The 27,835-nt window shown below is 40.4% G+C and overlaps 1 protein-coding gene across 2 annotated transcripts in view; it reads left to right on the top strand.

Moving 5' to 3' along the window:
- Positions 1 to 27,835, top strand: part of LOC106083357 (uncharacterized) — a 303,300-nt gene that overhangs the window by 84,782 nt on the left and 190,683 nt on the right. The gene's annotated exons all lie outside the window — the stretch shown is intronic.

Here is a 27,835-nt window from a genome sequence, read left to right as displayed (position 1 = left end):
TTCATTGACACTGTCGCTGTCTGAATGGGAAACACCATTTTTACTTAAAGGCTGGGGACGAACTGTTCATCCCTCTGGTTTATCCGTCTCCTCCTCATTAACTAGTCTGACGACTTGTTGTGCGCTTGAAGCATTGCTCCCGACTGCATGTGCCATGGGACCCACACCTATAGGAGGGGAGGACAACACGCTACAGTTTGACGCCACCACCGCAGATGTTGAGTCTTTGGAGTCCTTTTCTAGCCTACTCCAAAAGGCTTTAAAATTTTTTCGTACTTTTCATTATAAATTTAGCTAGAACTTTGAAATTTGGGATACAGTTATACGGGATAAGACGGGATTGGGTAGTAACTTAACATGTGCCTACGTTAACGTATCCAAAAATGTTGATATTATGAGAAATTATTTAGGACCAAATTGAGAGCGGCTCAAAAAAAAAAAATAAGATTTGAACACAATTTTGGAAAATCGTACCGGAAAAGAGAGAAATAGTACGTTTGGTGTGGAAATTAATACAGTTAGATACTTAAATAAAAGGAAATGAAATGGGTTAACGTTGCACTGAGAGTATAGGCTTCAAATACATTCTTGAGTAATGATGGTGAGAAGAAAATTAAATAACAAGTAAAAGCGTGCTAAGTTCGGCCGGGCCGAATCTTATATACCCTCCACCATGGATCGCATTTGTCGAGTTCTTTTCCCGGCATCTCTTCTTAGGCAAAAAAGGATATAAGAAAAGATTTGCTCTGCTATTAGAGCTATATCAAGATATGGTCCGGTTTGGACCATAATTAAATTATATGTTGGGAGACCTGTGTAAAATGTCAGCCAATTCGAATAAGAATTGCGCCCTTTAGGGGCTCAAGAAGTAAAATAGAGAGAACGATTTATATGGGAGCTGTATCGGGGTATTGACCGATTCAGACCATAATAAACACGTATGTTGATGGTCATGAGAGGATCCGTCGTACAAAATTTCAGGCAAATCGGATAATAATTGCGACCCTAGAGGCTCAAGAAGTCAAGATCCCAGATCGGTTTACATGGCAGCTATCCAGGTTATGAACCGATTTGAACCTTATTTGACACAGTTGTTGGACATCATAACAAAACACTATATCAGATTATAAACCGATTTGAACCGTATTTGGCATAGTTGTTAAATATCATAACAAAATACATTGTGCAAAATTTCATTCAAATCGGATAAGAATTGCGCACTTTAGAGGCTCAAGAAATCAAGACCCAAAATCGGTTTATATGGCAGCTATATCAGATTATTGACTGATTTGAACCATACTTGATGCAGTTGTTGGAAGTCATAGCAAAACACGTCGTGCAAAATTTCATTCCAATCGGATAAGAATTGCGCACTCTAGAGGCTCAAGAAGTCAAGACCCAAGATCGGTTTATATGGCAGCTATATCAAAACATGAACCGATATGGCCCATTAACAATACCAACCGACCTACACTAATAAGAAGTATTTGTGCAAAATTTCAAGCGGCTAGCTTTACTCCTTCGGAAGTTAGCGTGCTTTCGACAGACGGACGGACGGATGGACATGGCTAGATCGACATAAAATGTCGCGACGATCAAGAATATATATACTTTATGGGGTCTCAGACGAATATTTCGAGTAGTTACAAACAGAATGACGAAATTAGTATATCCCCATCCTATGGTGGAGGGTATAATAAAACAGTACTGAAAATGGGTGAAAGCGTACGTTTTGTACCAGAATTGGTCACATTTGATATTTTCCTTACGGATTGAGCTTCAGTGCTAAATTTTGGAACTTAGGTCTACTTTGCTAACCTAATTTCGATGATGCGTTTTTGGACATTTTTTCATTTAGGTACCAAAAGGAGCGAAAAATTTATGAAATGGTTGACTTAGCACGGGGCGATTGGATAAAGCTAGACCTCCAAAAGTTGGTATTAATGATACAATACATATTACGAAATTAAGTGACTAGAAAGAACAACTATGAAAAATAGTTATCGAAACGAGGAGAAACGTACCTTAAGTGCTGCAATAGTACATTTGATACTTCCTTTGTAAATTGACTAGGGCAACCTAAATTCGGGGTTTCAAAGAGTTTTTGGACATTTGTGCTTTTAGGTACAAAAAGTACCAACAAGTTCGAAAAAGGTGAACTTCGTCCAGGGCGATGTGATAGAGCAAAAACGCTGAAATTTGGGATTTTGACATCTATTGCAAAATAATAGAGCGGAAAGAACAAAATTTAGATATAGTACTTGAAACGGGAGAAAGGTTATTTTAAAACAGCAATTGTTACCATTTGGTGCTTTCTGAACGGATTAAGCTTAAGCTCTTAAATTTAGCATGTACGTACAACTAGGAAGTATATAGAGGGCGACTAAACGATTTTTTCAAAATTTGTAGATTTTAGTACCAAAAACTGAAAGAGGTACCACAACAAAACATAAAAAATGTTACTTCCTACTGGGCGACTAGAAGATTTATTTCAATTCGTACATTTACACACAAAATGGTACTTTCATTACGAATTGAGCTAGAGCTCTGTTATTTGCGAGGCAGGTACAATATACCTTTAAGAGATATATCGGGCAATATGAAGATTTTGGGATTTCGTACATTTAGTACATTTACGAATTGGACTAAAGCGATAAAAATGTGATAAGAGTTCACATTGGCAGTGGGATAAGAGTACACCTTGGGAGTGGTATAAGGGAACATCTTGGCGCTTGTGTCAGCATGTTCTAGTACCAAACCAAGGGGCAAACAGCGAACGCCATTGTGGACCCCAGAACTGGTTGGTCTAAGGAAGGGCTGCATAAAACTCTTAAACAGGGCGAAAGCCACAAGATCACCAAACTATTGGGGCATCTATAAGGTTGAGCTAAGAAAATATAAAGGCGAGGTGAGAAAGGCTCAGAAAAAATCCTGGGTGGAATTCTGCAGCTCCGTGGAGGATACATCTGAGACCTCTAGGCGTAGGAAAATCCTGTCTTCAAGACCTATTACGGTGGGGTATATTCAGAATTCAGAGAATGTATGGACAATCTCTAGAGTGGAAACACTTGAACTACTCGTTGATATACATTTCCAGGGAAATTCTCCAACGAACAACGTGGCGCCAGAAGAGGTTGTCACTGGCATGCATTCGACGGAGGTTATTTGGGAAATTGTGTCTGAGCTAAACATCACTTGGGCGATAAGAAATTTCGATTCCTTTAAGTTGCCAAGCCCTGATGATGTATCTCCGGTGGAACTACAAGCTGTGTCCGACGGAATGGCTCCTTGCTTAAGGGACATATACTATGCTTGTATCAGCATGTCATATTGACCTGCGGGATGGAGGGACACAAATGTCATTTTCATTCCGAAAGCAGGAAAACCTTACCGCACGAAAGCGAAAGATTTTCGTCCTATAAGCCTGTCATATTTTATGCTGAAGACTCTGGAGAGGTTGATAGAACACTATCTTAGAGTAAAGATCCCTGGAGATCGCTTGCCAGGGCAACAGCATGCATATAATAAGGGTAGATCCACTGAAACAGCACTACACGACTCGTCAAGGGATATACAATGCTAACGTTTCTTGATATTAAAGTTGCTTTCAGGAATGTTAAACCGACCTCAATCATGAAGGAGCTGGAGTCTATAGGCATCAACACTAACGTAAGAAAGTTTACTAATAGCTTACTTTCTAAAAGATGCACTACGGTAGACTTTGGATCTTAAAGATGGGTCAGCAGAGGAACACCTCAAGGAGATGTGCTATCTCCTTAACTTTGAAACATAGCCACTAACATTATGTTACTGCCTCTGGAAGAAAAAGGTGTAAAAGTGGTCGCGTATGTTTAGTTTCCCAGCACTCTAAGAGATATACTTCCGGAAGCTCTACGCGCAACAGCGAAGTGGGCTACCGAAGTGGTATAGGCGTAAATCCGTGCAAGTGAGAAGTAGTTATTTTCAGCAGGAGATACAAGTTGCGGATGTCATAGCGACTTGAAGCCCTATCTTGGATATATGGATACGGTACTACCACTGGCGAGTACGGTACTACCAGCACTCGCTTGGTCATGAGAATCGCCGTCGTGAGCAATTGCCCAGCCAATAGCTGACTTTGAATGACGTCGGTGTGTTGAACATGCCGAGCGAGAAATATACCTTTGATGGGTCTTTAGGCGTTAGTGACATTGACGTTACGGCTGCAAATGGGGCGTTACGGCTGCGGATGAGCACGAACAGGCTCCCATTGTAGAGATGATCATGCCTCCTCCAAGTCTGGAAAGGGTTGAGATAGTGGACAGTGTCTGCCGACTTAGAAGCAGGAGGTCACCTGGCATGCACGGTATGACTGGACAGATGTGTGAAAGCATCTGGAAGGCTATACCTAACCATGTCGGGTTGATCCTCACACGATGTGTCGAAGTAGGCTATTTCCCTCGTACGTGGAAATTTGCTCGACTCATAGTTTTTCTGAAATCGCCCGATCGATTGAAGAGCCATCCAAGATCATATCGGGACATCAAAAGTATTGGAGAGGAAAATGGTGACAAGATTTAGGGAGGGCTACGATGCACTACAGGTATTGCTTGGAGCGCCCCCACTTTATTTACTCGTGAGTTACATGACCGTTCTGTATAGTGTGAAAAAGGGAATTTCATTAGAGCGTGAGGATTGGCTCACTGCTTCTGAGCTTGCAGATGGGGATGTTAGGCCGCTCAAGGCACTCCTTTTGCTGCGTCTTCATGATAGGTGGAAAACTAGATGATCGAACAGTGACAATGGTCGGGTGACTTTCGAATTTATTCGTGGCGCGACGTTCGTACGAGACCGCCCGGACTTTGGTTTCGGCCTAAGTCTGGGCTTCAGTTCCAGAGGAACTTATCCGCGACTGAATACACGTTAGTTATCCATAACGAGGTGTTGCCGTACTGGCGCGACCGAGTAATTTGGTGCTGAGCATGACATGGCACCTACTGTTCAATACTTAACCGGATCCAATGGATGGCTTATTTGCACTGAGGACGACACCATCTGATGCACTGAATTTAATGCCTCTGGTCATTGTGGCTAAACCAATTTCTGCGACCATTGCCGTGAGGCTAAGGGAGCTTTCTCATGTGGCCGCTACGGATACTGAGTTATCCTTGATGCATTGTCCGATGTTCCAGGCAGTGTAGATTCAACCCTGACTGAGCTGCTTTCTGATAGAAAGTTCTGTACCACTATTCCCGATAGAACCGATTGGAACTTCGATACCCCTTTTAATAGAAGTTCCATAGACTTCTACACAATTGGTTCAAAACTAGAACACCAGGTGGGCTTTGGGTGTACTCTAAAGATCAAGAACATGTCATATTGAAAAGGTTACCCGACCACTGGAGTGTGTATCAAGCGGAGATCCTTGCAATTAAGGAAGTGGTTGGCTAAGATATAATGTCATAACGACCATTGGCATAAATATCTTCTCAGACAGCAAGGCAGCAATTAAATCCCTGGAGAACTTATTTCTGAGGTTCAAAATTCACCTGTTTTGGGTGCAGGACCACAGAGATATCCCAAAGAATTATAAAGCGGACGAGCTTGCAAGATAGGAACAAAATTACACGTTCCAGGAAAAATGGAATCTGTGGGAATGCCTCTAGCGACATGTAAGCTAAGTTTTCAGGATCAGGCCTGAAGGGCCACTAATGATAAATGGTCACAACACCCTGAGCATTCCAAAACTATTTGGCGTAGTCTGGTTAGAACTGACGTCTCAGAAAATGTGTCCGTCATAACAGGTCACTGTCTAATCGGAATACATGGTGACAGACTGAAGGTTGCCAGTAACGACTTTTGCTGTAGCTGTGAGATAGAGCTGGCAAAATATCGATGGCACAATCGATATTTAATTTTTTGCCTGAATATCGATTGATATTTTTCCGATGGATACTATCGCAAAAGTTAAAGTTTTTGCAAAACTAAACAAAAATAAGCAATCCGACACTGAATGTATTCTTTAAGACACATTGCGTCTATAGAGGGCGCAATTTTCATCCGATTAGGCTAACATTTTGTACAATGATTATTAACCATGGCTTTATTTGGTCTGTGCATTGAAATTGCAAATGCAAATTTGCCCATGAACATTCCATTAAGGGGCTGGGGCAAACTGCTCACAAATCAATGAATGCTGTCCGATTAAATTTTAAACTTAATAACAAGGGACGTCCTTTTTATGGCCGAGTCCGAACGGCGTGCGTAGAGCGACGCCTCTTTGGGGACAAGTTTTTATATGGCAAAATACCTCACATATATCGCAAGCATGAGGAGCGGATAACCACCGCTAACTAATTTTCTGATATTCCTGCCAGTATTCGAACCCAGGCGTTCAGCATCATAGGCGGACATGCTAACCTTCGTGCTGCGGTGAAGATGCTTCTTTATAAATCGATCTCCTGATTTTTGCTTCTTATTTTCGTTTAAAATATAGATGATGAAAAATTAACATACTATCGTTAAAATACCATCGATATTTATTATTAAAACTACCGAAAATAACGAATGTTGCGATTATCGACAGTTTGCCAGCTCTACTGTGAGGACATCGAAGAGGAAGAGAATATAGAACACCTTCTGTATGTGTGTCCCGCACTGGCAGTCAGAGGGAGTTCCACTTTAGGTTCTCATTTGTTTGAGAACCTGTCTGATTTAGCGGATGTGAACATTCGAAAATTGTTGGACTTTTAAAAGCGATCTGGATGGATCAATGGTAGGAAATAATAGAAGGCATCTTCCTTCTTCTGTACCTGTGGTATCACAATGGACGAAAACGTCTAAGTGAGTCTGATGGCAGATCTGGCGTTTCTGAAAATTAGGGTAAGGGGGAGGGTCCGCCCCCTTCAGATATCAAAAAATGTAGTACCCTATTTTCACCATGGGATCATTATGCACCATCTGCAAAAATTTCAAGAAAATCGGTTCAGCCATTTCTGAGTCTATAAGGAACACACAAACATACAAACAAACAAACACAAATAGATTTTTGTATATAAGTTAAGGTATTATGAATTTGACTTTTTGCATGTCTGTTTGTTTAAAGACATTAGTTCAGAATTCTATAGAGATTTAGGTGAAATCAAGAGATTTAAATAAAGTATTTTGAAGTTTTGATAAATAAAGAGAAAATGTTTTGTAAATAGACCCAAAAATTATCTGCTTGACCACTTAATAATGTAGGGAACATGTTTTTTGTAGGCATTTTTGGGGTTACGAAAAAAAATTGTTTTTTTTTAGAAAGTTGCAACCAGGTTTGGATGGGCTCATGTGCAACAAAACATCTTGTTGCAGAACATCATTTGGACCTCCGTTTCCTGTTTTTCCATGTTTATAATCTCTATCCTGTATATATATTTCATTTCCGTTTCTGTTGCTATACCTCCGTTCCTCTATGGTCTTTTAAACTTTCTATTAATTATTTTTTTTTATATATTCCTAATTATTTTATTTCCGACATTATTTTATTTCCGTTTCTGCTGCTATGTCCTTCTAAACTATACCTACGTTTCCTCTGTGGCCATTAAAACTTTCTTTAACATTTTTTTTTGATTTATTCCTAATGAAAAAAACCGACGCACGTAATTTTTTTATATTATTTTATATTATCAGTAGCTAAGTGGTAAGGTAATATTGAAGGCTATTCTATATAACCCCCTCCGACAAGTAATAAGGCTGAACTTAAACGTGCATTCCCTTCTATCAAACTCCCAATAACATCATCCACATCCTATTTCGTTATATGCTACTAGCCTTTCGGGTCGACGCGGTCCGAGTTAAGGGTTTGGGTGACGAACGCTCATGTAGGTGGGACACAATACCGGACGACATGAACCAACTGACTCGAATTGTTTCATAGCCAATTATAGCTCCAAAAGCATATCAATTAATGTCACATTATATTTTTGGCTTATAAAGAGGCACCAGGGAAAAATTTTATATATGCAACCCATCGTAAAGGATATATAAGATTCGGCCCGACCGAACTTATAACGCTTTAACTTGTTTTTATTCCGTAGACTTTTTATTGTTTTCCTCAGAAAGCTATGTTGCTTAACTAAATGGGAGTAAAATTTACCATGATTTGGCGCTTAAGATTTTTCTATCCCGTTTGTTGTATACAATTCCTTATTTAGGTGTATGGGAGTGTATTAAATTAAAGTGTAATTTTTCTATAAGTTGGGATATCTGAACTCAATTTCAGCATATTTTAACATAATAAGTATGCATTTTAATAACAAGTTCATACAGATTTGTTCCTGTATTATGAAAATTAATGTCAACGTATGAGGTATAAGCAGAATAAATAAAACTTAGATTTTGTTTGTATTGTGGAAGTACAAATAATAGTTCCCAGGAATACTTTACCCAAAGCTTATACATTGTGTAAAATATTGTAGTATAATAGCATTATTAATTAAGAACTTTTCCATTTTATTTGGATTTCACATTTTTACATTTATTTAATTTGCGCTTAATCAAAAAATAAAATATTAAACAGAGGTAATTAATTTATAATTTTAGTCAAACAAAAAGATCAAATTTTATCGCTTTAAAACATTTGCATTTCACTTTCAAGTTGCACTTATAAATAAATTATCAAAACAAAAAAATACTTTTATTAAAGATGAGTTATTATACATATTCTTTGATGCATTTTTATACCCTCCACCATAGGATGGGGGGTATACTCGTCATTCTGTTTGTAACTACTCGAAATATTCGTCTGAGACCCCATAAAGTATATGTATATATTCTTGTTCGTCGCAACATTTTATGTCGATCTAGCCATGTCCGTCCGTCTGTCTGTCGAAAGCACGCTAACTTCCGAAAGATAAAGCTAGCCGCTTTTTAGTGTAGGTCGGTTGGTATTGTAAATGGGCCATATCGGTCCATGTTTTGATATAGCTGCCATATAAACCGATCTTGTGTCTTGACTTCTTGAGCATCTAGAGTGCGCAATTCTTATCCGATTAGAATGAAATTTTGCACGACGTGTTTTGCTATGACTTCCAACAACTGCGTCAAGTATGGTTCAAATCAGTCAATAATCTGATATAGAGTGCGCAATTCGTATCCCATTAGAATGAAATTTTGCATGACGTATTTTATTATGACTTTCAACAACTCTGTCAAATAAAGTTCAAATCGGTTCATAACCTGATATAGCTGCCATGTAAACCGATCTGGGATCTTGACTTCTTAAGCCTCTAGGGTCGCAATTATTATCCGATTTGCCTGAAATTTTGTACTACGGATCCTCTCATGACCATCAACATACGTGTTTATTATGGTCTGAATCGGTCTATACCCTGATACAGCTCCCATATAAATCGTTCTCTCTATTTTACTTCTTGAGCCCCCAAAGGGCGCAATTCTTATTCGAATTGGCTGACATTTTACACAGGTCTCCAACATATAATTTAATTGTGGTCCAGACCGGACCATATCTTTATATCGCTCTAATAGCAGAACAAATCTTTTCATATGTCCTTTTTTGCCTAAGAAGCGATGCCGGGAAAAGAACTCGACAAATGCGATCTATGGTGGAGGGTATAAGATTCGGCCCGGCCGAACTTAGCACGCTTTTACTTGTTACCCCTACTTTAGCCATTTTGAATATTTATCTGCTGCTAAAATCCATGGTTACTTGTGGTTTTGATTATAAAGCGTGATATTTTAGCTTTTATATTTTTGGCAACATTCGTGTTTTGTTTCACTATCAAACATCTTCAGTTTGGTCTAAATTTTAACCATCGTCTAACAAACAAACAACACTTGCCAATTATTGAATTTTATTATCAAAATGCTTGCTTAAGAAAGTTCATCGTGCGCTTCATCCATTTTGTGACGAATGGGTACGTAAATAAGCAGAATAAGCAGATTTTGGAGTGAAGATCAGCCAAAAGCATTGCAAGAGCTACCAATGCATCCAGAAAAAGTCACAGTTTGGAGAGGTGTGTGGACTGGTGTCATCATTGGACCATACATCTTCAAAGATGATGCGAATGGTGACGTTACTGTGAATGTTGAGTGCTATCGTGAGATTATATTCAACTTTGTTTTGCAACAGCAGGAACTTGACTTGCATGACATGTGGTTTCAACAAGACGGTGCCACATGCCACACTGCACGCGTAACAATGGACTTATTAAGAGGCGAGTTCGGTGAACATATTATTCACGTTTGGCCGCCTAGATCGTGCGATTTAATGCCTTTAGACTATTTTTAGTGGTGCTATGTTAAAGCGTATGTCTATATTGACAAACCCGCTTCAATTCACGCATTGGAAGACAACATTGAAGCATTTATTCGTAAGATACCAGCCGAAATGTATAGAGGCCACCGTAGCGTGGAGGTTAACAAGTCCGCCAATGATGCTGAACGCCTGGGTTCGAATCCTGGCAGGACCATCAGAAAAAAAATTTCAGCGGCGGTTTTCCCCTCCTAATGCTGGCAACATTTGTCAGGTACTATGCCATGTAAAACTTCTCTCCAAAAAGGTGTCGCACTGCGGGTCGCCGTTCGGACTCGGCTATAAAAAGGAGGCCCCTAATCATTGAGCTTAAACTTGAATCGGACTGCACTCATTGATATGTGTGAAGTTTGCCTCTGTTCCTTAGTAGAATGTTCATGGGCAAAATTTGCAGTTTTACCTGCCGAAATGTTGAAAGGTTAGGTAAGATTTAAGTGGCAGTCTGCCATTAGACTCACTTAGACGTTTTTGTCCATTGTGATACAACAAGAACAGAAGAAGGAAGATGCCTTCTAGTTCCTACCGTTAAACCATTCAGATCGATTTAAAATGACCAACCAACAACTTGTGAATGTTGACATCAGCTAAATATGACAGTTTCTCAAAGAAATGATAACCTAAAGTGGAACTTCTTCTGACTGCCAATGCGGAACACACACAGAAGGCGTTCTATAGCCTTTTCTTTTTCGTTGTCCTCACAGCAAAAGTCCGATTAGACAGTGACCTGTCATGACGTGCGCAAAGACTGAGACGTCTGTTCTTGTCAGTAGCAGCAAAGCGGTTGACCCCTTAATGTCTAGATTAGGCTACATAGTTTTGGTTTTTGCATAGTTTATGGCTTTTTCGAGGATGCAGTTTGGATTCATCAAAGGATAATCAACGATTGACGCTATACGGGAAGTCGTGGATGCGGCAAAACACGCTACGGAGGCAAAGCATTTCTGTGCAATTATTACACTGAATTTCAAAAATGCATTCAACTATGCTGACAGGAATGAAATAGGGCAAGTCATAAGGCGACGAAACATATCAGGATACCTGATCAAAATGTTGAAAGCTATCTCGAAAACAGAATCACGTCAGGCGTCCCACAAGTGTCCATCCTATGGAACCTGATGTACGACGACCCACTGAACATGAATTTGCCACATGGCACCCAACAAGTCGGATATGCAGACGACGTAGCCCTCGTCGTCGACCCACCTTCCACACAACTAATTGTCATTTTCGCAAATGATAGCTTGGCAAGGATCTCAAGATGGCTTGGTTCAAGGAAACTGGCGCTGGCTGCTACTAAGGCAGAAGCAACGCTTGTGACGAGAAGGAGAAAATATGTATACCCAAGACTATCTGTTGATGGGCATGAGATAAAAACAAGGAGGAGCCTTAAATACCTGGGAGTAATCATTGATAGCAAATCGTCATTTGAGCCGCATGTCAAATCGGTTACCGACAAATCGCTAGGTACCGCACAAAAACTGGCGAGAATCATGCTAAACATTCAGGGTCAGACAACACGGAAATTCACAGCTATTATTAGCGATACAATAACAAAAAGCAAGAAACTTTGCGGTCTTCTGAAAAGAATACACAGATAATGTACAATAAGAGTAATATGTGCATGTAAAACAGTATCTACAGCGGCACTATCTGTGCTTGCATGAATAGCCCCAATCAATCTAAATCTGGATGAACGAAAATACATATATGAACAGCGGAAAACTACCAAATGGGTACTCTAAAAGAGAAATAAGCAATATTGAAGATCAAGGAAGAAGAAATCTCCTACAACAAAGGCAGAACATATGGATTGACTGTGCAGAGGATAGGTGGACGTAGAAAATTATTTCATGGTTTAATAGAAATTAAGGGAAATTAAACACTAACTTAATCCAAGTTTTTAGTTGTCATGGCAATTTTGGGAGCTATTTGAGCACATTTCATATAAGAGAAACCCCAATATGCGAAACATGCTACGAAAGCGAGGACACTGTTGAACGAACGCTTTTTCTTTGCAGAAACTGGTCAGGCATTAGAGAAAGTTATCAGATATCACACCAGACATCTTTCGAAATTATTTTTCAAAAAGAGGTTAGCAAATGTAATTGTAATGGTCGACACACTGAGCATTTATACAAGCTATTTTGGAGGAGAAAGTCAATAACTTACAATCATTATAGTCGAACCCATAACCACACGTGGAAAGGATGGATGGGGGAGTAGATGGAAATATGGAAGCTGCAAGACCCCGTAAATGAGCACCACCACGAAGAAATGCGAGAGCGGTACCGGGGTGATGGTTTCTGTGTATTAACAGTGCGCTATCTTTACGTCCATTAGCAAAAAGCCCCCGCTTTGTGACCATTTATCAGCTTCCTGAAGTATATCTCTTAGGTTTGGTTAGGGTTAAGTGGCAGTCTGCCATCAGACTCACTTAGACGTTTTCGTCCATTGTGATACCACAGTAAAAGAAGAAGAAATATTCTTCCTTCTAGTTCCTGCCGTTGAACCATTCCGACTGCTAGTGCGGGACACACACACAGAAGCTTCTGCAAAAGTCGTTACTGGCAACCTTCAGTCTGTCAGCATGTTTTCCGATCATGACGGACACAATGACTGAAACGTCTGTTCTAGCCAATGACAGCAAAGCAGTAGACCTCTTCAAGTCTAGATTAGGCCACATAGTTTTGGAATGCCCACAGCCCCGTCTTTGCGGCCATCTATCATTCGGGCCTGGTCCTGAAAACGTAACTTACATGTCGCTAGAAGCATACCCACAGATTCCAGTATCCCTGCAATGTGTAGGGTAGTTCCTAGTCTCGCAAGCTCATCAGCTTTACAATTCCCTGGGATATCTTTGTGGCCTGGCACTCAGACCAAGTGAATTTTGAACTGTTCAGCCATCTCGTTGAGAGATTTGCGACAGAAGAGGGTGGCTTTTGTGTTCAGAAATACGTTCTCCAAGGATTTAATTGCTGCCTGTCTATCTGAGAAAATAAAAATATTTCTGCCAATCGTTGTAATGACATTATATCTTAGCAATTCCACGACTTCCTTAATTGCAAGGATATCTGCTTGAAAAACACTGCAGTGGTCGGGTAAACTTTTCGATATGACCAGTTCTAGATCTTTAGAGTACACCCCATAGCCCACCCGGTCGTTTAGTTTGGAACCATACGTTTAAAAGTCTATACATCTTCTGTTACCAGGGATATCGTAGTTCCAATTTAGTAAGTAAGTTATTAATAAACTTTCTTTCGGTAGAGTTGATGCTTAGAAACTCCAACTCTTACATGATTGACGTCGGTTTTACATTATTTAAAGAAATGCTACCATTGTATATTCCTTGACAGCAGGAGAACACTCTATGTAGCCGATTAGGTCGTGAAGGACTATTTCAGTGGATTTGCCTTTACTATATGCATGATGCTGCCGTCTCAAGCGATTTCCAGGGATCTTTGCCATAAGATATGTTTCATCTTCGTGTGGTAAGATTTTCCTGCTTTCGGAATGAAAATAACCTTCGAGTCCCTCAATCCCACAGGTATATATGTCATGATGATACAGGCATGTATATCTTCCTTAGCCAAGGAACCAGTCTAACAGACACAGCTTGTAATTCAACCGGTGATACATCATCACCTGGCGTGATGATGGCCTGGCGAAACTTCTTATCGCCCAAAGGATTGTCGGCTCAGACACAATTTCCTTAGTAACCTCCGACGAATGCATACCAGTGACAATCTCTTCTGGCGCCACTTTGTCCGTTGGAGAATTTCCCGGGAAATGTGTATCAACTAGAAAATCTAGTGTTTCCTTACTAGACATTGTCCATACATTCGTCGACTTCTGAATTTGCTGCACCGTAATAGGTCCCGAAGATAGAATTTGACTTAGCATAGAGGCCTCAGACGTATCCTCTACGAAACTGCAGAATTCCAGCTAGGATTTGTTCTGAGCCTTTCTAAGCTCGCCCTTATATTTTCTTAGCTCTGCCTTATAGATATCCCAATGGTGTGGTGCTCTTGTGGCTTTCGCTCTATTGAAGAGGATTCTGCAGTGCTTTGACCAACCAGCTCTGGGGTCCAACATGACGGACGCTGTTTGCCCCTTGGATTGGCACTAGGACATGCTGACACATGCGATTCAGGACCTTCGTGTTCCACTTGACCATTATGTCTATATCCTCCGTAGTTCGCAATTCCTTTTCTGGTCTAGAAGGGATATATGTGCAAACTTTGTACCGAAATTTATATCAATACATTTTTCTTCAGTTTAGCCGAGGGACCGCTTCTGCAGTATTTTCTCCAAGGTTAAAACTAATATAACGATGATCAGAGGAGCTGTGGTCAAACAACACTTCCCAGTCGCATATTCTTGCGCTTATATCTTCCGATACAAAAGGTTTTATCTAGTACCTTCTGCCTGTTCCTGATATTAAAGGTCGGTTTATCCCATTATTACAACTCGCGAGATTGCAGCTTATAATATATTCGATAAGCAACTCACCCCTTTCGTTGACATTCGAACTTCTCCATATCTAGTGATGTGCATTAGCATCACTTTCTACAATGAGGCTCTTCTTCCCCAGAGAAGCGGCTTCAACCAGCAACTTAAGGTTTGAAGGCGGCATCTCTGAGTCGTGTGCCATATATAGGGAAGCCAGCCAGTAATAGTACATATTTATTTCAAGGCTGACTACTACTAAATCTTCAATGGTAAGCGATGGATGAAGTAAAATATTTTTACTACTCTTTGCAAGAATACGGGATATATGTCTCCCATTCCACGTACTCTTCCTCAAGACATTGGATACTTGCGGTGTAAACGATTCCTTTTAAATGCTTCACTAACTGCTGCTATTGAAGTACTTTTTGAGTTCCGTCCCTTTCGATACCATCCCGTCTAGATTGTGGCAGAGAGATTTTCAGTCTCCTGCAATCCTCCAAACATTAGCGATGTGGTCGATAGTTCCTCAGGCAAGTGTTCAGCAAACAACTGCTGAGTCGTCACCTGATTCCCCAACACCACCGCTTCTATAGACCTCCTGTTTCAACTTATTCAATCCGTTGGATACAACTACCTTAGACATGTTGAGGTCTACGAGACAGCCGGAGTATCAAAACTGCATGTCTTCGGTCACCATCAGCCTCATCCAATCTACCAAACTTCCAGTCGGTGGTTGAAAGAATGGGATTACATCCCCTTGGTCTTACAAGTATCGATTCAGGATCTGAGGGAATCCTTGGTATCCAAGCATGCGACATTGGTCGAGAAGAAATATCTTCCTTCTTGATTAAATCTAGTGCTGCACCTGGCAAGACTGCCAACTGCCATACCAAACTGTGCCTAGCGACATTAACAAAGGTTTCTTGGACCCATCATACTATTTTTGCCCTAGTTCTTTTAGGCATGGGAGAGTAGTTCATTGGCTCACTGCGGTGCAATTTCCGAACCTAGACTTGTACTCTTTGCGGTGCAGCGAATCCCCAAGCCCAATTTAGGGATTCTCTTTCCCAATTAGTGAGAGTCCTAGGATCATTCGCACCAAGCCTCTCCATAAACCTGAGAGCGATACGCTTCTATTGTTCCAACCTCTTAAAGAGCGTGTTGGTTTGCCGGGGAAGGTCGATGACCTAGGCAAATTATAGGCATGCGAAGAAAGAATAGGTTCGGCCTTGTCCTTTAGACTCAAACCAGGGGCCGAATTACCGCATATGTGATCAAGTGCGCTTTCGTGTCGAATGAAATTTCAACTCGTATTTAACGGATTCTTGTTTGAACCGTTGAGTGGAGCGGACGTTTTGTTATTTCACTCCGCAAGAATTTTTCTGTAACTCGTAATAGGTCATTATTTTGGGAAGAAAATTTAAGTCACTCAAGGATAGTTGCGATTGAGGTATCCCGAAGGCGGTTGATGATCTGCGTCTGTTTTCAGTGGCGCGGCAGATCTAGAGCCCGGGGGTAGGCTTAGAAAGGACTCCAAAGACGCATCAGCTACGATGGTGGTATCAAGTTGGAGCATGTCGTCCGCTACTGAAACCTCGACCTAGCCCATCGGCCTTCCCCGGAAAACCAACACGCTCTTTAAGAGGTTGAAATAATATAAGACGCATCGCTCTCAGGTTTATTGAAAGGCTTGGTGCGAATGATCCTAAAACTCTCACTAATAGGGATAGAGACTCCCTAAATTGGGCCCGGGGATTCTCTGCATAGGCTACCCCAAAGACCACACGTCAAGATTAGGAAACTGCACCGCAGTCAGCCAAAAGGCTGCGGTCACCTGGTGTGCATCCCATGCCTAAAAGAACTAGGGTGGACAATAGTATGATGGATCCAAGAACCTTTGTCAATGTCGCTAGGGACAGTTTGGTGACAGCAGTTGAAGACAAGGGAGAAGAACAGGGCAGCATACCTTGGAATAATAGGAGTGGGATAGTCAATGGACTGTCATCAGTATACTCCGATGTCCTTGCGAAATTTCCTGGGTCTCCAACAGTTTGTGACGATGCAGGCTGATATTTGGTCCGATACAAACTAACTTCCTTCGGGGATCAACGCTCAATTGAAATGTATCATTGTTCGCTAAAAAGATTGGTGAGATTTTGCCAGGTGCAGCACTATATTTAGTCAAGAAGGAACATAATTCTTCTCGACCATTGGCGCAGGTTTGGATACCAAGGATTCCCTCAGATCGTGAATCGATACTTGGAAGACTAAGGGAATGTAATCCCAATCTTTCAACCACCGACTGACAGTTTTTTAGATTGGATGAGGCTTATGGTGACCGAAGACATGCAGTATTCGTTCCTAACTCAGGTTGTCTCGCAGACCTCAACAAGTCTGATGGGTTTGTATCCTACGGATTCAACAAGTTGACACTTAAGGTTTATAGAATCGGTGGGGTTGGGGAATCAGAAGACGACTCATCAGTTGTTGCTCAACAATTGCCTGAGGAACTATCGACCACATCGCTAAATTCTGGTGAAAATCCACTTGTCACAATCTAGACAGGAGGGGATGGCATCGAAGCCGGACCTGATAAGCCCTGTGTGGGTGGGTCATCCGTTTGAACCGGGCTCAAGGTGTGCGCTAGCAGGGATGGACGGAACTCAAAAAAGCACTTTAATAGCAGCAGTTAGTGAAGCGTTTAAGCAGGAATCGTCCACACCGCAGGTGTCCAGTGTCCTGAGGAAAGAGTGGTTCCTCAGCTTTCTCACCTGCCCCTAGATGCGTACGAAAGCTCATCACAACAAGATCTAGCGAATCTTGTGAGGATGAACTCCTAACACAACAGTGGTGGAAGTTCTGAATCCTGATTATCGTCCGGTTTCTACAGATAAATCTCCACCATTGTAAGGCCACTTCGGCTTCACTAAAGGTCCTCCCGATGGCAGGCTAATTTGACGTGGTTCTTATCCAGGGACCATTGGTAGATGAATGAATGGTTCGTGGCCTAAGAATTCCGGGATTTAAACTACTCAAGGCTACTGGGAATGGGAGACTAAGAGCCTGCATTTTCGCAAAGAGTAATCTAAATATTCTTCTTATTCCGTCGCTTAGCACTGAAGATTTAGTAGTTGACAATATTGAAAGCCTTATTACTGGCTGTCTTCCCTATATGTGGCACACGATTCAGTGATGCCGCCCTCAAACCTTAAGTCGCTGGTTGAAGCCGCTTCTCTGGGGAAGAAGAGCCTCATTGTAGGAAGTAGTGTTATTGCACATCACGAGATATGGTGAAGTTCGGAAGGGGTGCGATGCTTATCGAGTATATTATAAGTTGCAATCTGGCGATTTGTAATAAAGGGGATAAACAGAACTTTATTACCAGGAACAGGCAGGAGGTACTAGATATAACCTTTTGTATCGGAAGATATAAGTGGAAGAATATGCGACAGGGATGTGTTGGATGACCACAGCTTCTCCGATCATCGTTATATTAGTTTCAGCCTTAGAGAAAATACTGCAGAATTGGTGCCTCGGCTAAACAGAGGAAAGGCGAATTAGGATAAATTTCGGCACATGTTCTACACAAACCCACTGACACAGCCTTTCACGACCTAATCGGCTACATAGAGGGTTCTCTCGCTGCCAAGGAATATACAATGGTAGCATTTCTTTAAATTGAAGGTGCTTTCAATAATATAAAACCGACGTAAATCATAAAGGAATTGAAGTTTCATCAACACTAAAAATAATAATTAATGACTTACTTACTAGAAGATGCATCACGGTAGGATTGGGAACTGTCGATCTAAAAAGATGGGTCAGCAGAAGAACTGATCAAGGAGGTGTACTCTCTCCTCTACTTTGGAATATAGCCATTAACAATATATTATTGTCTCTGGCAGATAATAATATTATTGTCTCTGTCAAGACATCTTGTTTGTGAATTACAGCCGCACTGAGGACTCACCATCTGATGCACTGAATTTAATGCTACATCTTATGCCAATGGACATTGTGGCTAGACACATTGCAGCGACCACTGCTGTGAGGTTAAGGGAGCTTTCTCATTGGTCATGTGGCGGCTACGGACACTGTGTTATGCTTAATGCAATATCCGATGTTCCAGGCAGTGTGGATTACTCCCTACGTGAGCCTCTTTTTGATAAAAAGTACTGTACCACTTTTCCTGATAGAACCGATTGGAACGACGATATCTCGATAAATGGATGATTTCAAACTAAACGACCAGTTGGGCTTTGGGGTGTACTCTAAAGATCTAGAACTGGTCAAATCGAAGGGGATGCCCGACCACTACAGTGTGTATCAAGCAGAGATCCTTGTAATTAAAGAAGTCGTAGAATTGCTAAGATATAATGTAATTACGACGATTGGCATAAATATCTTCTCAGACAGTCAGGCAGCCATTTTATCCCTGGGAACGTTTTTCTGAACACAAAAACCGCCCCCGGCTGTCGCAGATTTCTCAACTGCTCTGTTCTGGTGCCGGGCCACAGAGATATCCCAGGGAATTGTAAAGCGGACGAGCTTGCGAGACTAGGAACTACCCTACGCATTCCAGGGGTATTGGAATCTGTGGGCTAGAACAGACGTCTCTGTCATTGTGTCCGTCATGACAGGTCGCTGTCTAATCGGAAAACATGCTGACAGACTGAAGGTTGCCAGCAAGGGTTTTTGCAGAAGCTTTAAGGACATCCAAGTAGAAGTGACTATAGAACACCTTCTGTGTGTGTGTCCCGCACTAGCAGTCAGAAGGAGTTTCACTTTAGGTTCTCATTTCTTTGAGAACCTGTCTGATTTAGCGGATGTGAACATTCGCAAGTTATTGGGCTTTTTAAAACGAACTGGATGTTTCAACAGTAGGAATTAGAAGAAATCTTCCTTCTTCTCTTACTGTGGTATCACAATGGACGAAAACGTCTAAGTGAGTCTGATGACAGACGGCCACTTAAACCTTACCTTACGGAAGTTATACCACTTGCATATAAATTTTTAAGTCAAAAATTTTATAGATAGTGATCGATTTAAACATTCGCATTGATAAATTTTAAAAATCCCCGACCATTAAAAACGTACATAGTACACAATAGAGAGATTTCGAACTATTTTACGCGTTCACATATGCGGTAATTCGGTCCCAGGTGTCTTCGTCAAAGCCTCTGTTGACCAGTCGTCTGTCGGACAGTGGAGCCTGTAGCTGCCGATCCACCTGCCGAGGTTTCAGTAGCAGACAACATGCTACGGCCTGATACCCCGTTCGCAGCTGTTTTGTCGTTGGAATCCATTCTAAGCCTACTCCTGGGCTCTAGATCTGCCGCTCCACTGGAAACAGACGCTGATCATCAACCTCCTAATGGATACGACTATCGTAGTTATCCTTGAGTGACTACAATTGTTCTTCCAAAAATAATGACCTACAACGAGTTTTTATAGATAATGATCGAGTTTTTATAGATAACTAGCTGTCCCGGCCCCGCTCCGCTGCGCCTTCTTTTACTTTATATGGAACACAGATTTCCTTCAAATATTTATTTTCGACAATTAAAGAGCTTTTAGTGAAATACAATGCTACGAAAATAGTATATCGCTTGACTAACAGTTTAACAACATAAGTGTCATTATCTGAATCCCATATGATCTTTATTGGTCTACGAATTTAAGTTTGGATGTAAGATGTACTCCATTCTTAAAATACTTTATTTCAACCCGATATTCTCATGATATCTGATTTAGGGGTATTTTTGGGGGTGAGGAGCTCTCCCAGACACTAAACCCTGAAAAAATATCAGCATCGTGCTCTTTTTTCAGATACCATTTATTTACACGATGAGGCGTCCCCTAAACACATGGCCCCAAAATAGGTTATCGATTTCGTTTTCTAATCTCAAATTCCTTTCTTTGAGCCACATATTGGCATGGCCCTAAATACATGGTCCTACATTTTGATACCAATTTCGTATTCTACTCCCAAAAACCTTTATTTGCGAGTCATATTGCGATGGTTAGTAAAAATTTGCTGTTTGTGGGGTATTTTGGGAAAGGGGTAGACCCCAGATAATTGGTGCTGAAAGTGGGTATCAATTCTTGCTCTACCCCCACATTGGCATGGTCAGTAAATATGCCCGATTTAGGGGTGTTTAGGGGAGTGGGATGGTCCCCCAAACACTAAGCCCGGAAAATATATCAGCAACGTGCTATATTCTCATATATCTATATATCATTTATTCGAACTCGATATTGCGATTGGCCTCAAAATTGGATATCAAATTCATTTTCTGATCTCATTTAAACTCCTTATTGCAAAAGTCAGCAAATATGTCCGTTTTGGGTTATTTGCCCTAAAAACAATAAATATTTCGTTCCACTCTCTTCAAGACCCACATTGTCTTGGTAAGCAAATACGTCCTATTTGGGGTTTGTTATGGTGGTGGGACGTCCCCGAGACAGTTGGTCCCTAATGTTGATATCAGATACTTGGTCTACTCCCAAATACCTTTCATTTGAGCCCCATATTTCCATAGACGGCAAACATGACCAGCTTGGAGGGTGTTTTGTGGGAAGGGCGGCCACTCAGTGAGTTGTTCATGAAAATATATATCGGATTCGTGTTCTATTCTAAAAACCCTCTTATTTGAGCCTCATATTGCAATAGTCACCAAATACTTCCTATTTGGGTGGTGTTGTGGGGGTGGGGTGGCCCCATAGACACTTTGCCCGAATATTGTTATCATATTCGTGCGTTACTCCCAAAGACCTTTCATTTGAGCCCCATAATGCTATGGTCGTAAATTTGTCCCTTTTGGGGAAAAATTTACAAATTTTTGGGTACCCCATCCGAAATTTGGATACCAAATTTTTATTTGTAGAGTTCTCTATGAGAGCACACAAAATTTCGCTTAAATCGCACTACCCATCTCCGAAATCAGGCGTTTCTGAAAATTAGGGTAAGGGGGATTCGCGACCATTAAAAAAGTGCATAGTTCACAATAGAGAGATTCCGAACTATTTTTCGCGTACAAAACGTCCGCTAAGCGGATGGACCATTTGAATCCTCAAACATTATATTTTATTGACCATACTATCGATTGGCACAAAGATGTCATGCATTTTTCCGAATTTTATGTATTGTTTTGAATAGCTTTCTTATATCTCTTAAAAAATCATCCTATATTTACCGGAGCTAGAATTTGCCGAATAAAATGTCTAAAATAAAACAATAAAATTTATAACAATATTTAAATATGACTTACCAAAGCGGATAATTATCTGCTGTTTTTGGGAATTTCTCTGCTGCAAAAAACCTTGTTGGGGTTCATAAAATATTAGCTGCAGTTTCGATTTATCAAATAAAATATCTAAAATGAAAATAGAAAATAGCTTATTAAAGTAACTATAAAATAATAAGGAATTATTACCTGTTAGCCTTGTAGCTAATGCTAATTTGTTCTATTCTATTTAATTTATATTCACTATGAGTCGATAATATAAATAAGATAATAAAAGTAATTTTAATAGCAGTTACCTGAAATGAAGCTTCCTGCTTTTAGTTAGATTCTGTGTACCAAAAATCTTGAAAATACTTGGAATTTTTTTTTTTTTGATAAAAGGCGTTATGAGAAATGTATATTTGTCCAGTCCAATCTGTAAATTTGTGTGAAAATTAAATGCTATAGCATGTGAGTAATTTATTACATCTCTTTTCGAATTATTTACCTTTTAAAAATCAAAGCAGACTGCTACCAAAATTTATTGTTATTTCTCTACAACTTTAATGAGTTATATAGTCACACTTTTCACAAAAGGGTCATTTATTGTTTTTTCTGTAACATCTCTTCCGAACCTCATTCCTTCCAAAAACATAGAAATTGTTTGCCAAATAACGAAACGAACATCTACTGATCGTTAATGAAAATTTATGGAAGAGACATAACGAAACATGGTGATTGTTTTGTAAAGAAGTACATCTTCTATTAGAAGTTAAGAAAAATGTCTTAAAAGTGCATTTACATATTTTTAGGATCATATATACTATATTTCATTCCACACTAACTCAAAAGTTGTATACTAAACTTACTTTTACAATGTGGTGGACTCCATACTGACATGTCCTCAAAATATATGGTAATAAGCTTCAGTAAAAATTTGCAAAACATTTTTTTCCATACACAACTTTTTTGTTATGTCACAGATTACAATTTAGGGAGTGATTTTTTCTTCCGCAAGTATTTTTGAACGATAGTTAAAAATTTTTAAATTTTTTTAGTAAAATTGCCATACCCATTTTAAGTATATTAACTATTTGCAATTTCTTTGAAAATATGATATATTATCGTAGTTAAGCAAAATTTCATTATAAAAGAGAAAAATTTCATAAAGCGTAATACAATTTTTATACCAATTTTTGGCACAACTTTTATTACATAGTATCATATTCTTTTTTTAGTGTACTTGTCTTCTAATATACTTGTACGTTATGACAAATCTCTGGGATCGGGTATAGGGATATTACATCGAAGGGCACCATTTTTTCGTCATTATCCATCACAGTCTTTTTAAAATAATTGAAATTAAGTAACCGCTGAGCAGAGCGTGTTTTCGTTTCGCTCCTCAAAGAAAAATATCTGTATCTCGGAGTAGGTACTATCTTTTACGCAAAACAAAAATTATTTAAAAATATATTGTATTCCAAATATATTTTTAAATAATGTATTCCATTAAACGTATTATGTAATGTTCCACCGAGCATTTTAAAAGAATGTATTTTTTCCTATGACATCTCTCGTGCTAAGAATAACGTGTTCTGGAATCAATAAGCTACAAAAGCTATCGATTACCTTCTCATACACGGATAAACCAAAGCAATGCGCAGTTCGTCCCCAGCCTTAAAGTTATGATGGTGTTTTCGATTCAGATTCAGACAGCGACAATGCCAATGAAATAATCATCGCAGCCGAATCGAGTGATGAGGACAGCGGGATGACTGCAGTAGTGAGCGAGGGCTTTGCTAAGGAGTATACAACGGCAGCGCAATCAGGTGTATGTACAGGAACCTGGAAGAGATAGAAACGACATTCCAAGCTGGAGAGATAATCAGATCTCCCGAGGAGAAAATTTGTTTATAACACAGTGAATGCGAGAATAAGCGCTGAAATACTGTTTGCATAGATAAATTATATATAGATAAAGAATTTGAAATTCGCACATAGACTGGTTGGGGACGGTTGTGAATATAGATAATCTAGAATTCAGAATTCTGCTCTCAGTGGCATGCAGGTTGCGTTGTTTGCAATTTCTAAATATGCATTATTTCCTATCCCTTTAAGGAAACTATGGCATAATGCGCGTATATAGGGGTTCGGCAGTCTTTGCGTTGTTTACCATTCATTTCATTTTGCAAATACGCAATATTATTTGCATTGACTTGTGAGTAACCATTTTTATCGAACTGACAATCTTTATCGCATTGACAATCTCGGCTAGGCTTTCAGCGCGAAAGACGCTGAAAAAGAATAAGAGCTTCCCGCTTTTAAGTACTCTGTGCAAAGCAAGCATGGAAGCGTGAATTCCAAAAAGACGCCATAGCCATCACGGAAGGGAAAGATGGTCGCTGAAAAAGGTAAGAGGCCGCCTATTACATCAGAGTGGCAAGGAAGTACAAAAGACATGAGCTGACATATGCAGTCATTGATATCAGCGACGTATCCTGTAGGATTCCACCAAATCATCCGTACCAAGTGGAGGATCTGGTTAACGAACAGGTTATCGAACATGTGTTGAACTCTGAAGGGGGTCCACCCATAAAAATTATGAGCTGCGAGAATAGAAAGGACATCTTAAGGCTGCGCTTTGCGTCGCCGGAATGTATTGATATCGTCAAAAAACTCGTCGGATATATTGATACCGTCAAACAACTCATGGGGCGGCCCCCAGGCCAAGCAGTGGCAGGTGACTCAATACCGCCTTACGATCGGGCGGCCAGTGGTGAGACCATCACCTACTCAATATTTTGAACACTAGGAAAGGCAAAAATCTTAATATTTAAACATCAGACAGTGCAGGGACGTAAGGAACAGGGTGAGGTCATCACTTACTTCCAAGAAGACCATTTACTCAATATCTAGAAGGCAATTTTAGGCAAAGATCCTTATATTGGAACATCAGCCAATGCAGGGACTTTCGAACAGGGATCCGAAGATTTACGTTGCCTTAAATCAGGAATTATGCATAACCCGGACCTGGCCTATTTGTCATAAACGTTCAAATTGTTATCTTCCCCGGATTTGTCAACGTCGGATGCAACAGTGATGACAAAGTGAGATGGTGGAGCATACCTTGCATCACTTTTTCTGACTTAAGACTCTCCGCCTCCCACGTCGGAGCTGCAACGACTGGGAAAGGCAACACAGACAGGAAATGACGTACAGATAGGGTGCGATACGAACTCTCACCACATTTCGTCGGGTAGTACCAACATTAATTAGCGGGGCCAAGCTCTGACAGAATTCCTGAATATTAACGATGTAATTACTCTTAATACTGGTAACACCGCTACCTTTGCTAAAAGGACAAAGAAGGAGGTTTTAGATGTGGCAATATGTTTTGTAAATCTTATATATGAGGTTCAGGATTGGAGGTTCTCCATGGAGCACTCCTTATCTGACCAACGCGATATCAGGTTTAGAATTGCACGGCCAGTTCCAAATCCAATAAGCTTCCGTAATAAATTGAAAACTATCTGGACACAATTCAAAAGAATTCTCAGAAGAAAACTTGATAATAAAACAAGATAATTTACATTGTCCAAGAATAGAAGAGATTGAAAAAAATGCCAAGATGATTACGAGTGCACTAATGGGGTCTTTTGAAGATAGTTGTCCTCTCCGAGAAATGAAATCATCCTAAGCAAAACTCTGGATGATTGGGGAGATTCGCACAATTAGGACAGAGGTCCACAGACTTTGTAATAACATTTTATTGGTTTATTACACACGGCTCAAGGAATACAATAAAACTATCAGAGCCGCAAAACGTGTTTCCTGGAAACTTTTCTGCGAACTTTTTCCCCAGTAAACGACGGGACTCACGAAAACACCGGAATCTTGGAGTAATGAGGTGGATCGAAATCTTATCATTACCGAAATTATGACATACGAAGCCTTGAGGTGTTTTAAACCACTGTAGTCACCCAGACCCAATGGAATATTTACGGCGGTACTACAGAAAGAGACCGAATATCTGGCGCCCCATCTGAACACTATTTTCATAGCCTGCCTAGGAATTGAATATAATCCGTAAGCCATTGATCGCATTGAGGATGCCATGATAAAAAGAAGGACATCCAGTGAATTGGAGGCCACTGTAGCGCAGTGGTTAGCATGTCCACCTATGACGCTGAAAGCCTTGGTTCGAATCCTGGCGAGAACATCATAAAAAATTTTCAGCGGTGGTTATGCCCTCCTAATGCTGTAGATATTAATGAGGTTCTGTACAATTTGATATGGCAGCAATGTAAAAACTTCTACACAAGGAGATGCCGCTCTGCGGAAAGCCGTTTGGACTCGGCATAAAAAGGAAGCCCCTTAGCTTGAATCAGTTAGCTCTCTTTGATATGTGAGAAGGTTGCCCCAGTTTCTTAATGGAATGTTTCATCAAGGAAAGGACGGTGGAGACTGCCATTCACAAGTTCGTGCATAAAATAGAAGGATCCATCGATGCATGACATCGAGAGCGCTTTTAACAATGTGCGGACCGACACACTGACCCAATTCTTAGACCAGTGCCGGGTGGACACAGTCGCCTTTCCTATGAGTGACCATCATAAATAACCTTTTACGGATGCTGACTGAGGATGGATTTGAACACGTACTTCTAAGGAGTAAGGATTTAAACCAACTATGCAGAAGGGCCCAAAAGGTATCGCAGATGGCATATAACTGGGCTAAACCTGTCGGGCTTAATGTTTGCCCAGAGAAGACTGAAATCTTCCTGTTCACAAGAAAGATGAACACATAGAACTACGAGCTCACTTCTGTAAAATCGGCAAGACGTTGAAGCATTTCCGATGACATTGCCCGGCTTTCTTGGCTAACAGACACCGTCACTAAGTTGGGGACGCAATACCAGACATGAACCAACTTAGGGGCGTGTATGGAAATTAATTGGCCATTGTGCATGAAGCACTGAATTCCTGACCTAGATTTCCTCTCTCTAGGTTACTTTTTAGTATTTAGAACTCACAACAAGTCGATTACTGACTTGTGTGTAACTCCATGGTGGCATTGGGCGGATTAACATCCGCTCCCTCTTTTCAACCTAACCTAAATGGAAATTCAACTTCAAGTCCAACATTTTGGAAGGGGGAAAAGTTGGGGGGTTTAAACCGCATGTCATGCAGTGAGTATAAACAGCAGTTGTCAGACCTGCAATGGTATATAATGTTAGGTTCTAGTGGACGGCTCTTCAAAAGTGCACAAACTCTTTAATACTCAACTGGATCCAAAAGATGGATTGTTTGTGCATCACAGCCGCACTGAGGACGATGCCATCTGATGCGCTGAAGTAATGCTAAACCTAATGCCTCCAGACATTATGCTAACTAACTAAATTTCCCATAAACAATCCAAAAAGGAACAGAGAAGTATCACCTTCTCTCATATCAAAGCGTAAAGTCCAATAAATGTTTAAGCTCAATGATAAGGGGCCTCATTTTTAATGCCGCTAGCGACACCACTTTTAAAGAGTTTAATATGACAGGATACACCACTAATGTAGCCAGAATTAGTAATGGGATAATTGAATGTTCACAATTGCTGTGTGAGGCGAAAGGAGCTTTCTCTTTGGGCTTGTGGCGGCTGCGGACACTGTGTTATCTTTGATACAATGCGCGATGTTCCAGGCAATGTGGATTACATATTGTCTGAGTTACTATTCGATTAAAAGGACTGTACCACTATTCCTGAACAACAATTGGAACAACAATATCCCTGTTAATAGAAGTTATACCCGAATAGAGTTCATCACGGATGGCTCTAAACTAGACGAGTAGGTGGGCTTTGGGTGTACTCCGAAGAA

Source organism: Stomoxys calcitrans, chromosome 5, assembly GCF_963082655.1.
Source record: "Stomoxys calcitrans chromosome 5, idStoCalc2.1, whole genome shotgun sequence".
In the NCBI taxonomy this organism is placed as follows: domain Eukaryota; kingdom Metazoa; phylum Arthropoda; class Insecta; order Diptera; family Muscidae; genus Stomoxys; species Stomoxys calcitrans.
The sequence above is the reverse complement of the archived record's forward strand: the minus strand, read 5'-3'. Positions and strand labels throughout refer to the sequence as shown.